Source organism: Hyla sarda, unplaced genomic scaffold, assembly GCF_029499605.1.
Source record: "Hyla sarda isolate aHylSar1 unplaced genomic scaffold, aHylSar1.hap1 scaffold_751, whole genome shotgun sequence".
Taxonomy (NCBI): domain Eukaryota; kingdom Metazoa; phylum Chordata; class Amphibia; order Anura; family Hylidae; genus Hyla; species Hyla sarda.
The window spans coordinates 1-15,854 of NW_026610775.1; the positions used below are offsets into that span (position 1 = coordinate 1).

General features: G+C 46.2%; 5 non-coding genes and 2 pseudogenes across 5 annotated transcripts; all 7 read left to right on the plus strand.

Annotated features, from left to right (window-relative positions):
- The first annotated feature begins 2,076 nt into the window (after window positions 1-2,076).
- On the plus strand, window positions 2,077-2,267 carry LOC130345454 (U2 spliceosomal RNA). Its single transcript, XR_008884169.1, has one exon. It is a non-coding gene; the product is annotated as a U2 spliceosomal RNA (small nuclear RNA).
- Window positions 2,268-4,354: 2,087 nt separating this feature from the next.
- On the plus strand, window positions 4,355-4,545 carry LOC130345466 (U2 spliceosomal RNA). Its single transcript, XR_008884181.1, has one exon. It is a non-coding gene; the product is annotated as a U2 spliceosomal RNA (small nuclear RNA).
- A 2,097-nt stretch (window positions 4,546-6,642) lies between these two features.
- LOC130345479 (U2 spliceosomal RNA) lies at window positions 6,643-6,833 on the plus strand. Its single transcript, XR_008884193.1, has one exon. It is a non-coding gene; the product is annotated as a U2 spliceosomal RNA (small nuclear RNA).
- Window positions 6,834-8,936: 2,103 nt separating this feature from the next.
- Window positions 8,937-9,096, plus strand: LOC130345429 (U2 spliceosomal RNA; annotated as a pseudogene).
- Window positions 9,097-9,788: 692 nt separating this feature from the next.
- LOC130345426 (U2 spliceosomal RNA) lies at window positions 9,789-9,989 on the plus strand (annotated as a pseudogene).
- A 2,091-nt stretch (window positions 9,990-12,080) lies between these two features.
- Window positions 12,081-12,271, plus strand: LOC130345413 (U2 spliceosomal RNA). The gene has a single exon (XR_008884136.1). It is a non-coding gene; the product is annotated as a U2 spliceosomal RNA (small nuclear RNA).
- A 2,100-nt stretch (window positions 12,272-14,371) lies between these two features.
- LOC130345425 (U2 spliceosomal RNA) lies at window positions 14,372-14,562 on the plus strand. The gene has a single exon (XR_008884146.1). It is a non-coding gene; the product is annotated as a U2 spliceosomal RNA (small nuclear RNA).
- The last annotated feature ends 1,292 nt before the right edge of the window (window positions 14,563-15,854 follow it).

The window sequence follows — 15,854 nt, forward strand, 5'->3', positions numbered from 1 at the left end:
CATTGCTACCTGCTTGCTGGCTAGCCAGCTAGCCAGCCCTGTGGGCCTTGCTGCTGCTGCAGCCAAAAAACAAAAGGTGGTGCTGCTGCTGCTTCTGCTGCTTCTGCTTCTGCTTGTGTCTGGCCCCTGTTGGAGCGTCCAGGCACAGGACTTCTGCTGCTGCTGACTAAATGGCCTCCTTAATTGGATCATTTGAGTAGCCAGCACACCTGTGCAGGTAGGGCATGACATGATAGGCAGCTGCCTTGATAGCGGGTGGGTGCTGAATGTTCCTAATTGACAAAATAAGATTAATGCTTATGAAGAAATATAAAATCTCATCCCTTCCCCAATATCGCGCCACACCCCTACCCCTTAATTCCCTGGTTGAACGTGATGGACATATGTCTTTTTTCGACCGTACTAACTATGTAACTATGTAACATAACATGGGGGGGGGGGGGGGGGGTCTCCTGGCTGTTCACACAGGTGTGTCATTGCTGTACATTGACCATGCATTGCTTCTGTGGTATTGCAAAGGCAAAGACAAATGCTTCCAGCCATCCATTGCACTAATGGATTGGTCATCAGCTGGCTGTCTATGTCCCGCATCAATATAGACCAAAGTACAGAGGGTTAGGCTATGCTATTGTGCACCTACCTGATGCATCAGAAGGTGCGAGGCCCTTGCTAAATTCTGTGCACAGACTTTGAGATCTATGCTTTAGACTGTATCTAAACCTGCTCCAACATGGACTGACATTCTGGCCTACTTTCAGCCGATGCGACTTGTCTGTCGCTGAACAGTCGCTTTTTATGTATTCAGCACCTATGTATAATGTTGTAAAAATGCTCTAGAAGCTAAAGTCGCAGAAATGTCACACATATTTGGCCTGCAACTTTCTGTGCGACAAATTCAGACAGGAAAAATCAGTATAAATCCTTAGAAAATTATCCCCCAGTGTCTCCATCTGCTGGCGGTATTGAATAAGCATTGCTGCACTGATGGGGTATGCATTAGACGAAAAAAAAGAAGAAAAAGAAGAATAATACGCCCAGAAAAGAGGCGAAAAGGAGAAAAACGTAAAAAAACGTGAAAAAAAAGTAAGAGGAAGAGAAGGGAAAAAAAGGTGGAAATGGGTTTAAAAGTGATTTCGGCGGAGAAATATATATATATATATATATATATATATATATATATATATATATATATATATATATATACGCGCACACACACACATAGATATAAACGTATTCTCCGTTGAGATATTGCAGCCGCTGCTGTGTCCAGGCCCAGGAGCCTTAGCACTGTGCTGTGATGTCACTCAATACCACTGACATCACTAGGTGTAAACAACATCTCTCCTTTGCTGTGTATGTGACTATGGAGCTGTTTGGTGATGTCGTCTATTACGGCCTTCATAGAAGCAACAGGAGATTGTTGCATCCATCTTGAACCCTCAGAACTACAGTGCTATGATGTCACTCACTTCCACAGGCCTTGCAGAGTGTAAACAACAACAACCCAGCTTTGTTGTGTATGTAACCAAAGGGATTTGTGATGTCACCTAGAACCTTCACAGCAGCGACAGCTTTATGAGGAGCATCAGCACTGCTCTGCCTGAGCAGAACCATCACCGCCATAGGTTGTCAAATAACCCGGATTTAACCCACACAGGTAAGTCCAATGGGGTGCAGGCATGTCCTCTATGCTTACAGCTTCCCGTGGGTGTTGGTTTGATACCGTTTGGGGACAGCCAAGGAGGCATCTGCAGGCAACAAAGGTAGGTGTGTGCTTGTGTGTGTGTTTCCTATGCAGATCCTAAGCCCAGTGTCACATGCAAGTAGGAGGAGTAAGAAGGGTTCCTGGCAAATCCGGGTTATGGATTGCATTTAAAAAGGCCCCGTGGGAGTGCAATGGGCCCCTGTCTTGCTGCTTAGCAATAATGGTATGGGTTTAGGTTCTGCTGTGTGTACTGGTGGTTGACTGCCCCCCAGCCCAGAGTGTGCATGGAAAATTGTCTGGCAGCCTCCCTGACAGCAAGCAGTGATAGTGCCCATGAAGGGGACCTTGTTGGGCCCGCCCTTTTCACAGTTATCGCTTCTCGGCCTTTTGGCTAAGATCAAGTGTAGTATCTGTTCTTATCAGTTTAATATCTGATACGTCCCCTATCTGGGGACCATATATTAAATGGATTTTTGAGAACGGGGGCCGATTTCGAAGCTTGCTTCCGTCGCCCTATGCATTGACCCGATATGGCAGTATCTTCGGGTACAGTGCACCACCCCCTTACAGGGTTAAAAAGAAAGATTCCTACTTTCATTGCTACCTGCTTGCTGGCTAGCCAGCTAGCCAGCCCTGTGGGCCTTGCTGCTGCTGCAGCCAAAAAACAAAAGGTGGTGCTGCTGCTGCTTCTGCTGCTTCTGCTTCTGCTTGTGTCTGGCCCCTGTTGGAGCGTCCAGGCACAGGACTTCTGCTGCTGCTGACTAAATGGCCTCCTTAATTGGATCATTTGAGTAGCCAGCACACCTGTGCAGGTAGGGCATGACATGATAGGCAGCTGCCTTGATAGCGGGTGGGTGCTGAATGTTCCTAATTGACAAAATAAGATTAATGCTTATGAAGAAATATAAAATCTCATCCCTTCCCCAATATCGCGCCACACCCCTACCCCTTAATTCCCTGGTTGAACGTGATGGACATATGTCTTTTTTCGACCGTACTAACTATGTAACTATGTAACATAACATGGGGGGGGGGTCTCCTGGCTGTTCACACAGGTGTGTCATTGCTGTACATTGACCATGCATTGCTTCTGTGGTATTGCAAAGGCAAAGACAAATGCTTCCAGCCATCCATTGCACTAATGGATTGGTCATCAGCTGGCTGTCTATGTCCCGCATCAATATAGACCAAAGTACAGAGGGTTAGGCTATGCTATTGTGCACCTACCTGATGCATCAGAAGGTGCGAGGCCCTTGCTAAATTCTGTGCACAGACTTTGAGATCTATGCTTTAGACTGTATCTAAACCTGCTCCAACATGGACTGACATTCTGGCCTACTTTCAGCCGATGCGACTTGTCTGTCGCTGAACAGTCGCTTTTTATGTATTCAGCACCTATGTATAATGTTGTAAAAATGCTCTAGAAGCTAAAGTCGCAGAAATGTCACACATATTTGGCCTGCAACTTTCTGTGCGACAAATTCAGACAGGAAAAATCAGTATAAATCCTTAGAAAATTATCCCCCAGTGTCTCCATCTGCTGGCGGTATTGAATAAGCATTGCTGCACTGATGGGGTATGCATTAGACGAAAAAAAAGAAGAAAAAGAAGAATAATACGCCCAGAAAAGAGGCGAAAAGGAGAAAAACGTAAAAAAACGTGAAAAAAAAGTAAGAGGAAGAGAAGGGAAAAAAAGGTGGAAATGGGTTTAAAAGTGATTTCGGCGGAGAAATATATATATATATATATATATATATATATATATATATATATATATGCGCACACACACACATAGATATAAACGTATTCTCCGTTGAGATATTGCAGCCGCTGCTGTGTCCAGGCCCAGGAGCCTTAGCACTGTGCTGTGATGTCACTCAATACCACTGACATCACTAGGTGTAAACAACATCTCTCCTTTGCTGTGTATGTGACTATGGAGCTGTTTGGTGATGTCGTCTATTACGGCCTTCATAGAAGCAACAGGAGATTGTTGCATCCATCTTGAACCCTCAGAACTACAGTGCTATGATGTCACTCACTTCCACAGGCCTTGCAGAGTGTAAACAACAACAACCCAGCTTTGTTGTGTATGTAACCAAAGGGATTTGTGATGTCACCTAGAACCTTCACAGCAGCGACAGCTTTATGAGGAGCATCAGCACTGCTCTGCCTGAGCAGAACCATCACCGCCATAGGTTGTCAAATAACCCGGATTTAACCCACACAGGTAAGTCCAATGGGGTGCAGGCATGTCCTCTATGCTTACAGCTTCCCGTGGGTGTTGGTTTGATACCGTTTGGGGACAGCCAAGGAGGCATCTGCAGGCAACAAAGGTAGGTGTGTGCTTGTGTGTGTGTTTCCTATGCAGATCCTAAGCCCAGTGTCACATGCAAGTAGGAGGAGTAAGAAGGGTTCCTGGCAAATCCGGGTTATGGATTGCATTTAAAAAGGCCCCGTGGGAGTGCAATGGGCCCCTGTCTTGCTGCTTAGCAATAATGGTATGGGTTTAGGTTCTGCTGTGTGTACTGGTGGTTGACTGCCCCCCAGCCCAGAGTGTGCATGGAAAATTGTCTGGCAGCCTCCCTGACAGCAAGCAGTGATAGTGCCCATGAAGGGGACCTTGTTGGGCCCGCCCCTTTCACGGTTATCGCTTCTCGGCCTTTTGGCTAAGATCAAGTGTAGTATCTGTTCTTATCAGTTTAATATCTGATACGTCCCCTATCTGGGGACCATATATTAAATGGATTTTTGAGAACGGGGGCCGATTTCGAAGCTTGCTTCCGTCGCCCTATGCATTGACCCGATATGGCAGTATCTTCGGGTACAGTGCACCACCCCCTTACAGGGTTAAAAAGAAAGATTCCTACTTTCATTGCTACCTGCTTGCTGGCTAGCCAGCTAGCCAGCCCTGTGGGCCTTGCTGCTGCTGCAGCCAAAAAACAAAAGGTGATGCTGCTGCTGCTTCTGCTGCTTCTGCTTCTGCTTGTGTCTGGCCCCTGTTGGAGCGTCCAGGCACAGGACTTCTGCTGCTGCTGACTAAATGGCCTCCTTAATCGGATCATTTGAGTAGCCAGCACACCTGTGCAGGTAGGGCATGACATGATAGGCAGCTGCCTTGATAGCGGGTGGGTGCTGAATGTTCCTAATTGACAAAATAAGATTAATGCTTATGAAGAAATATAAAATCTCATCCCTTCCCCAATATCGCGCCACACCCCTACCCCTTAATTCCCTGGTTGAACGTGATGGACATATGTCTTTTTTCGACCGTACTAACTATGTAACTATGTAACATAACATGGGGGGGGGGGGGTCTCCTGGCTGTTCACACAGGTGTGTCATTGCTGTACATTGACCATGCATTGCTTCTGTGGTATTGCAAAGGCAAAGACAAATGCTTCCAGCCATCCATTGCACTAATGGATTGGTCATCAGCTGGCTGTCTATGTCCCGCATCAATATAGACCAAAGTACAGAGGGTTAGGCTATGCTATTGTGCACCTACCTGATGCATCAGAAGGTGCGAGGCCCTTGCTAAATTCTGTGCACAGACTTTGAGATCTATGCTTTAGACTGTATCTAAACCTGCTCCAACATGGACTGACATTCTGGCCTACTTTCAGCCGATGCGACTTGTCTGTCGCTGAACAGTCGCTTTTTATGTATTCAGCACCTATGTATAATGTTGTAAAAATGCTCTAGAAGCTAAAGTCGCAGAAATGTCACACATATTTGGCCTGCAACTTTCTGTGCGACAAATTCAGACAGGAAAAATCAGTATAAATCCTTAGAAAATTATCCCCCAGTGTCTCCATCTGCTGGCGGTATTGAATAAGCATTGCTGCACTGATGGGGTATGCATTAGACGAAAAAAAAAGAAGAAAAAGAAGAATAATACGCCCAGAAAAGAGGCGAAAAGGAGAAAAACGTAAAAAAACGTGAAAAAAAAGTAAGAGGAAGAGAAGGGAAAAAAAGGTGGAAATGGGTTTAAAAGTGATTTCGGCGGAGAAATATATATATATATATATATATATATATATATATATATATATATATATATATGCGCACACACACACATAGATATAAACGTATTCTCCGTTGAGATATTGCAGCCGCTGCTGTGTCCAGGCCCAGGAGCCTTAGCACTGTGCTGTGATGTCACTCAATACCACTGACATCACTAGGTGTAAACAACATCTCTCCTTTGCTGTGTATGTGACTATGGAGCTGTTTGGTGATGTCGTCTATTACGGCCTTCATAGAAGCAACAGGAGATTGTTGCATCCATCTTGAACCCTCAGAACTACAGTGCTATGATGTCACTCACTTCCACAGGCCTTGCAGAGTGTAAACAACAACAACCCAGCTTTGTTGTGTATGTAACCAAAGGGATTTGTGATGTCACCTAGAACCTTCACAGCAGCGACAGCTTTATGAGGAGCATCAGCACTGCTCTGCCTGAGCAGAACCATCACCGCCATAGGTTGTCAAATAACCCGGATTTAACCCACACAGGTAAGTCCAATGGGGTGCAGGCATGTCCTCTATGCTTACAGCTTCCCGTGGGTGTTGGTTTGATACCGTTTGGGGACAGCCAAGGAGGCATCTGCAGGCAACAAAGGTAGGTGTGTGCTTGTGTGTGTGTTTCCTATGCAGATCCTAAGCCCAGTGTCACATGCAAGTAGGAGGAGTAAGAAGGGTTCCTGGCAAATCCGGGTTATGGATTGCATTTAAAAAGGCCCCGTGGGAGTGCAATGGGCCCCTGTCTTGCTGCTTAGCAATAATGGTATGGGTTTAGGTTCTGCTGTGTGTACTGGTGGTTGACTGCCCCCCAGCCCAGAGTGTGCATGGAAAATTGTCTGGCAGCCTCCCTGACAGCAAGCAGTGATAGTGCCCATGAAGGGGACCTTGTTGGGCCCGCCCCTTTCACAGTTATCGCTTCTCGGCCTTTTGGCTAAGATCAAGTGTAGTATCTGTTCTTATCAGTTTAATATCTGATACGTCCCCTATCTGGGGACCATATATTAAATGGATTTTTGAGAACGGGGGCCGATTTCGAAGCTTGCTTCCGTCGCCCTATGCATTGACCCGATATGGCAGTATCTTCGGGTACAGTGCACCACCCCCTTACAGGGTTAAAAAGAAAGATTCCTACTTTCATTGCTACCTGCTTGCTGGCTAGCCAGCTAGCCAGCCCTGTGGGCCTTGCTGCTGCTGCAGCCAAAAAACAAAAGGTGGTGCTGCTGCTGCTTCTGCTGCTTCTGCTTCTGCTTGTGTCTGGCCCCTGTTGGAGCGTCCAGGCACAGGACTTCTGCTGCTGCTGACTAAATGGCCTCCTTAATTGGATCATTTGAGTAGCCAGCACACCTGTGCAGGTAGGGCATGACATGATAGGCAGCTGCCTTGATAGCGGGTGGGTGCTGAATGTTCCTAATTGACAAAATAAGATTAATGCTTATGAAGAAATATAAAATCTCATCCCTTCCCCAATATCGCGCCACACCCCTACCCCTTAATTCCCTGGTTGAACGTGATGGACATATGTCTTTTTTCGACCGTACTAACTATGTAACTATGTAACATAACATGGGGGGGGGGGGGGGGGGGGTCTCCTGGCTGTTCACACAGGTGTGTCATTGCTGTACATTGACCATGCATTGCTTCTGTGGTATTGCAAAGGCAAAGACAAATGCTTCCAGCCATCCATTGCACTAATGGATTGGTCATCAGCTGGCTGTCTATGTCCCGCATCAATATAGACCAAAGTACAGAGGGTTAGGCTATGCTATTGTGCACCTACCTGATGCATCAGAAGGTGCGAGGCCCTTGCTAAATTCTGTGCACAGACTTTGAGATCTATGCTTTAGACTGTATCTAAACCTGCTCCAACATGGACTGACATTCTGGCCTACTTTCAGCCGATGCGACTTGTCTGTCGCTGAACAGTCGCTTTTTATGTATTCAGCACCTATGTATAATGTTGTAAAAATGCTCTAGAAGCTAAAGTCGCAGAAATGTCACACATATTTGGCCTGCAACTTTCTGTGCGACAAATTCAGACAGGAAAAATCAGTATAAATCCTTAGAAAATTATCCCCCAGTGTCTCCATCTGCTGGCGGTATTGAATAAGCATTGCTGCACTGATGGGGTATGCATTAGACGAAAAAAAAGAAGAAAAAGAAGAATAATACGCCCAGAAAAGAGGCGAAAAGGAGAAAAGCGTAAAAAAACGTGAAAAAAAAGTAAGAGGAAGAGAAGGGAAAAAAAGGTGGAAATGGGTTTAAAAGTGATTTCGGCGGAGAAATATATATATATATATATATATATATATATATATATATATATATATATATATGCGCACACACACACATAGATATAAACGTATTCTCCGTTGAGATATTGCAGCCGCTGCTGTGTCCAGGCCCAGGAGCCTTAGCACTGTGCTGTGATGTCACTCAATACCACTGACATCACTAGGTGTAAACAACATCTCTCCTTTGCTGTGTATGTGACTATGGAGCTGTTTGGTGATGTCGTCTATTACGGCCTTCATAGAAGCAACAGGAGATTGTTGCATCCATCTTGAACCCTCAGAACTACAGTGCTATGATGTCACTCACTTCCACAGGCCTTGCAGAGTGTAAACAACAACAACCCAGCTTTGTTGTGTATGTAACCAAAGGGATTTGTGATGTCACCTAGAACCTTCACAGCAGCGACAGCTTTATGAGGAGCATCAGCACTGCTCTGCCTGAGCAGAACCATCACCGCCATAGGTTGTCAAATAACCCGGATTTAACCCACACAGGTAAGTCCAATGGGGTGCAGGCATGTCCTCTATGCTTACAGCTTCCCGTGGGTGTTGGTTTGATACCGTTTGGGGACAGCCAAGGAGGCATCTGCAGGCAACAAAGGTAGGTGTGTGCTTGTGTGTGTGTTTCCTATGCAGATCCTAAGCCCAGTGTCACATGCAAGTAGGAGGAGTAAGAAGGGTTCCTGGCAAATCCGGGTTATGGATTGCATTTAAAAAGGCCCCGTGGGAGTGCAATGGGCCCCTGTCTTGCTGCTTAGCAATAATGGTATGGGTTTAGGTTCTGCTGTGTGTACTGGTGGTTGACTGCCCCCCAGCCCAGAGTGTGCATGGAAAATTGTCTGGCAGCCTCCCTGACAGCAAGCAGTGATAGTGCCCATGAAGGGGACCTTGTTGGGCCCGCCCCTTTCACGGTTATCGCTTCTCGGCCTTTTGGCTAAGATCAAGTGTAGTATCTGTTCTTATCAGTTTTCATGCTGGTGGGGATGGGTGCTGCATGGAGGATGCAGGTGTACCAGGGCTTTCCGGGGCTGGTTCTGAGGAATCAGCTCGACGGCTGCCCCGATGTGACCTGTTCCCTCCGGGTCTCGCCATGAGGCTGAGAGGGTCTAGAGCCGAGGTACTTTTGTGCCTCGGGGAGTGGTGACCCCGAGGTGCCGAAACTCACTGGGAGAATAGACTCACTGAGTTGAAGCACGGGCACCATAATCTCTTCACCTTGTGGCACTCACCTCTTGATTCCCGGCCTTCTGGCTAGGATCAGAGAAATTTTTATTGATCCGGCCGGATGTCCGGGCAGTATATCTGCACACATTCACTTATTTATTTCTTTTTGTCTCACTGTGTCACTTTTTGCGTGTTGTGTGTTCACAGGATTGTTCAGGATGCGGTAGCCCTTCTGGGTGTCCCTCCTGGCGGTCTAGGGGAGGTGTGTGTGGCCATTAGGTTCCGCACCTCCCTGCAAACACCCCGGGTACTCCTGCTTTGGCAGGGTACCTACCGTAATCGGCTCTGCGGGCAGATACCTTGGCTAACGCCAAGGGGGATGCCGGGAGCATTTGTAGTCCCCTAGTAGCTTCGGCGAAAAGGGACATCGAACCTGGAACCTCGCAGGTACCTTTTGGTCCGGAGGCAAAGGGTAAGGTTTGTTGGGGGGCCTCTCTCCTATCGGAGAAGGGCTTGCGATAGACCGCATCCTTTGTGCACGTTTTTTTAGTGTAACACGTTTGCACTTTTTCTTGCACTTTGGGTGAATCGAAAGCACGTTCCTCGGCTTTAGATAAAAAAAAAAAAAAAAAAAAAAAAAAAAAAAAAAATCTGTTCTTATCAGTTTAATATCTGATACGTCCCCTATCTGGGGACCATATATTAAATGGATTTTTGAGAACGGGGGCCGATTTCGAAGCTTGCTTCCGTCGCCCTATGCATTGACCCGATATGGCAGTATCTTCGGGTACAGTGCACCACCCCCTTACAGGGTTAAAAAGAAAGATTCCTACTTTCATTGCTACCTGCTTGCTGGCTAGCCAGCTAGCCAGCCCTGTGGGCCTTGCTGCTGCTGCAGCCAAAAAACAAAAGGTGGTGCCTGCTGCTGCTTCTGCTGCTTCTGCTTCTGCTTGTGTCTGGCCCCTGTTGGAGCGTCCAGGCACAGGACTTCTGCTGCTGCTGACTAAATGGCCTCCTTAATTGGATCATTTGAGTAGCCAGCACACTGTGCAGGTAGGGCATGACATGATAGGCAGCTGCCTTGATAGCGGGTGGGGTGCTGAATGTTCCTAATTGACAAAATAAGATTAATGCTTATGAAGAAATATAAAATCTCATCCCTTCCCCAATATCGCGCCACACCCCTACCCCTTAATTCCCTGGTTGAACGTGATGGACATATGTCTTTTTTCGACCGTACTAACTATGTAACTATGTAACATAACATGGGGGGGGGGGGGGGGGGTCTCCTGGCTGTTCACACAGGTGTGTCATTGCTGTACATTGACCATGCATTGCTTCTGTGGTATTGCAAAGGCAAAGACAAATGCTTCCAGCCATCCATTGCACTAATGGATTGGTCATCAGCTGGCTGTCTATGTCCCGCATCAATATAGACCAAAGTACAGAGGGTTAGGCTATGCTATTGTGCACCTACCTGATGCATCAGAAGGTGCGAGGCCCTTGCTAAATTCTGTGCACAGACTTTGAGATCTATGCTTTAGACTGTATCTAAACCTGCTCCAACATGGACTGACATTCTGGCCTACTTTCAGCCGATGCGACTTGTCTGTCGCTGAACAGTCGCTTTTTATGTATTCAGCACCTATGTATAATGTTGTAAAATGCTCTAGAAGCTAAAGTCGCAGAAATGTCACACATATTTGGCCTGCAACTTTCTGTGCGACAAATTCAGACAGGAAAAATCAGTATAAATCCTTAGAAAATTATCCCCCAGTGTCTCCATCTGCTGGCGGTATTGAATAAGCATTGCTGCACTGATGGGGTATGCATTAGACGAAAAAAAAGAAGAAAAAGAAGAATAATACGCCAGAAAAGAGGCGAAAAGGAGAAAAGCGTAAAAAAACGTGAAAAAAAAGTAAGAGAAGAGAAGGGAAAAAAAGGTGGAAATGGGTTTAAAAGTGATTTCGGCGGAGAAATATATATATATATATATATATATATATATATATATATATATGCGCACACACACACATAGATATAAACGTATTCTCCGTTGAGATATTGCAGCCGCTGCTGTGTCCAGGCCCAGGAGCCTTAGCACTGTGCTGTGATGTCACTCAATACCACTGACATCACTAGGTGTAAACAACATCTCTCCTTTGCTGTGTATGTGACTATGGAGCTGTTTGGTGATGTCGTCTATTACGGCCTTCATAGAAGCAACAGGAGATTGTTGCATCCATCTTGAACCCTCAGAACTACAGTGCTATGATGTCACTCACTTCCACAGGCCTTGCAGAGTGTAAACAACAAAACAACCCAGCTTTGTTGTGTATGTAACCAAAGGGATTTGTGATGTCACCTAGAACCTTCACAGCAGCGACAGCTTTATGAGGAGCATCAGCACTGCTCTGCCTGAGCAGAACCATCACCGCCATAGGTTGTCAAATAACCCGGATTTAACCCACACAGGTAAGTCCAATGGGGTGCAGGCATGTCCTCTATGCTTACAGCTTCCCGTGGGTGTTGGTTTGATACCGTTTGGGGACAGCCAAGGAGGCATCTGCAGGCAACAAAGGTAGGTGTGTGCTTGTGTGTGTGTTTCCTATGCAGATCCTAAGCCCAGTGTCACATGCAAGTAGGAGGAGTAAGAAGGGTTCCTGGCAAATCCGGGTTATGGATTGCATTTAAAAAGGCCCCGTGGGAGTGCAATGGGCCCCTGTCTTGCTGCTTAGCAATAATGGTATGGGTTTAGGTTCTGCTGTGTGTACTGGTGGTTGACTGCCCCCCAGCCCAGAGTGTGCATGGAAAATTGTCTGGCAGCCTCCCTGACAGCAAGCAGTGATAGTGCCCATGAAGGGGACCTTGTTGGGCCCGCCCCTTTCACGGTTATCGCTTCTCGGCCTTTTGGCTAAGATCAAGTGTAGTATCTGTTCTTATCAGTTTAATATCTGATACGTCCCCTATCTGGGGACCATATATTAAATGGATTTTTGAGAACGGGGGCCGATTTCGAAGCTTGCTTCCGTCGCCCTATGCATTGACCCGATATGGCAGTATCTTCGGGTACAGTGCACCACCCCCTTACAGGGTTAAAAAGAAAGATTCCTACTTTCATTGCTACCTGCTTGCTGGCTAGCCAGCTAGCCAGCCCTGTGGGCCTTGCTGCTGCTGCAGCCAAAAAACAAAAGGTGATGCTGCTGCTGCTTCTGCTGCTTCTGCTTCTGCTTGTGTCTGGCCCCTGTTGGAGCGTCCAGGCACAGGACTTCTGCTGCTGCTGACTAAATGGCCTCCTTAATCGGATCATTTGAGTAGCCAGCACACCTGTGCAGGTAGGGCATGACATGATAGGCAGCTGCCTTGATAGCGGGTGGGTGCTGAATGTTCCTAATTGACAAAATAAGATTAATGCTTATGAAGAAATATAAAATCTCATCCCTTCCCCAATATCGCGCCACACCCCTACCCCTTAATTCCCTGGTTGAACGTGATGGACATATGTCTTTTTTCGACCGTACTAACTATGTAACTATGTAACATAACATGGGGGGGGGGGGTCTCCTGGCTGTTCACACAGGTGTGTCATTGCTGTACATTGACCATGCATTGCTTCTGTGGTATTGCAAAGGCAAAGACAAATGCTTCCAGCCATCCATTGCACTAATGGATTGGTCATCAGCTGGCTGTCTATGTCCCGCATCAATATAGACCAAAGTACAGAGGGTTAGGCTATGCTATTGTGCACCTACCTGATGCATCAGAAGGTGCGAGGCCCTTGCTAAATTCTGTGCACAGACTTTGAGATCTATGCTTTAGACTGTATCTAAACCTGCTCCAACATGGACTGACATTCTGGCCTACTTTCAGCCGATGCGACTTGTCTGTCGCTGAACAGTCGCTTTTTATGTATTCAGCACCTATGTATAATGTTGTAAAAATGCTCTAGAAGCTAAAGTCGCAGAAATGTCACACATATTTGGCCTGCAACTTTCTGTGCGACAAATTCAGACAGGAAAAATCAGTATAAATCCTTAGAAAATTATCCCCCAGTGTCTCCATCTGCTGGCGGTATTGAATAAGCATTGCTGCACTGATGGGGTATGCATTAGACGAAAAAAAAAGAAGAAAAAGAAGAATAATACGCCCAGAAAAGAGGCGAAAAGGAGAAAAACGTAAAAAAACGTGAAAAAAAAGTAAGAGGAAGAGAAGGGAAAAAAAGGTGGAAATGGGTTTAAAAGTGATTTCGGCGGAGAAATATATATATATATATATATATATATATATATATATATATATATATATATATATATGCGCACACACACACATAGATATAAACGTATTCTCCGTTGAGATATTGCAGCCGCTGCTGTGTCCAGGCCCAGGAGCCTTAGCACTGTGCTGTGATGTCACTCAATACCACTGACATCACTAGGTGTAAACAACATCTCTCCTTTGCTGTGTATGTGACTATGGAGCTGTTTGGTGATGTCGTCTATTACGGCCTTCATAGAAGCAACAGGAGATTGTTGCATCCATCTTGAACCCTCAGAACTACAGTGCTATGATGTCACTCACTTCCACAGGCCTTGCAGAGTGTAAACAACAACAACCCAGCTTTGTTGTGTATGTAACCAAAGGGATTTGTGATGTCACCTAGAACCTTCACAGCAGCGACAGCTTTATGAGGAGCATCAGCACTGCTCTGCCTGAGCAGAACCATCACCGCCATAGGTTGTCAAATAACCCGGATTTAACCCACACAGGTAAGTCCAATGGGGTGCAGGCATGTCCTCTATGCTTACAGCTTCCCGTGGGTGTTGGTTTGATACCGTTTGGGGACAGCCAAGGAGGCATCTGCAGGCAACAAAGGTAGGTGTGTGCTTGTGTGTGTGTTTCCTATGCAGATCCTAAGCCCAGTGTCACATGCAAGTAGGAGGAGTAAGAAGGGTTCCTGGCAAATCCGGGTTATGGATTGCATTTAAAAAGGCCCCGTGGGAGTGCAATGGGCCCCTGTCTTGCTGCTTAGCAATAATGGTATGGGTTTAGGTTCTGCTGTGTGTACTGGTGGTTGACTGCCCCCCAGCCCAGAGTGTGCATGGAAAATTGTCTGGCAGCCTCCCTGACAGCAAGCAGTGATAGTGCCCATGAAGGGGACCTTGTTGGGCCCGCCCCTTTCACAGTTATCGCTTCTCGGCCTTTTGGCTAAGATCAAGTGTAGTATCTGTTCTTATCAGTTTAATATCTGATACGTCCCCTATCTGGGGACCATATATTAAATGGATTTTTGAGAACGGGGGCCGATTTCGAAGCTTGCTTCCGTCGCCCTATGCATTGACCCGATATGGCAGTATCTTCGGGTACAGTGCACCACCCCCTTACAGGGTTAAAAAGAAAGATTCCTACTTTCATTGCTACCTGCTTGCTGGCTAGCCAGCTAGCCAGCCCTGTGGGCCTTGCTGCTGCTGCAGCCAAAAAACAAAAGGTGGTGCTGCTGCTGCTTCTGCTGCTTCTGCTTCTGCTTGTGTCTGGCCCCTGTTGGAGCGTCCAGGCACAGGACTTCTGCTGCTGCTGACTAAATGGCCTCCTTAATTGGATCATTTGAGTAGCCAGCACACCTGTGCAGGTAGGGCATGACATGATAGGCAGCTGCCTTGATAGCGGGTGGGTGCTGAATGTTCCTAATTGACAAAATAAGATTAATGCTTATGAAGAAATATAAAATCTCATCCCTTCCCCAATATCGCGCCACACCCCTACCCCTTAATTCCCTGGTTGAACGTGATGGACATATGTCTTTTTTCGACCGTACTAACTATGTAACTATGTAACATAACATGGGGGGGGGGGGGGGGGGGGGTCTCCTGGCTGTTCACACAGGTGTGTCATTGCTGTACATTGACCATGCATTGCTTCTGTGGTATTGCAAAGGCAAAGACAAATGCTTCCAGCCATCCATTGCACTAATGGATTGGTCATCAGCTGGCTGTCTATGTCCCGCATCAATATAGACCAAAGTACAGAGGGTTAGGCTATGCTATTGTGCACCTACCTGATGCATCAGAAGGTGCGAGGCCCTTGCTAAATTCTGTGCACAGACTTTGAGATCTATGCTTTAGACTGTATCTAAACCTGCTCCAACATGGACTGACATTCTGGCCTACTTTCAGCCGATGCGACTTGTCTGTCGCTGAACAGTCGCTTTTTATGTATTCAGCACCTATGTATAATGTTGTAAAAATGCTCTAGAAGCTAAAGTCGCAGAAATGTCACACATATTTGGCCTGCAACTTTCTGTGCGACAAATTCAGACAGGAAAAATCAGTATAAATCCTTAGAAAATTATCCCCCAGTGTCTCCATCTGCTGGCGGTATTGAATAAGCATTGCTGCACTGATGGGGTATGCATTAGACGAAAAAAAAGAAGAAAAAGAAGAATAATACGCCCAGAAAAGAGGCGAAAAGGAGAAAAGCGTAAAAAAACGTGAAAAAAAAGTAAGAGGAAGAGAAGGGAAAAAAAGGTGGAAATGGGTTTAAAAGTGATTTCGGCGGAGAAATATATATATATATATATATATATATATATATATATATATATGCGCACACACACACATAGATATAAACGTATTCTCCGTTGAGATATTGCAGCCGCTGCTGTGTCCAGGCCC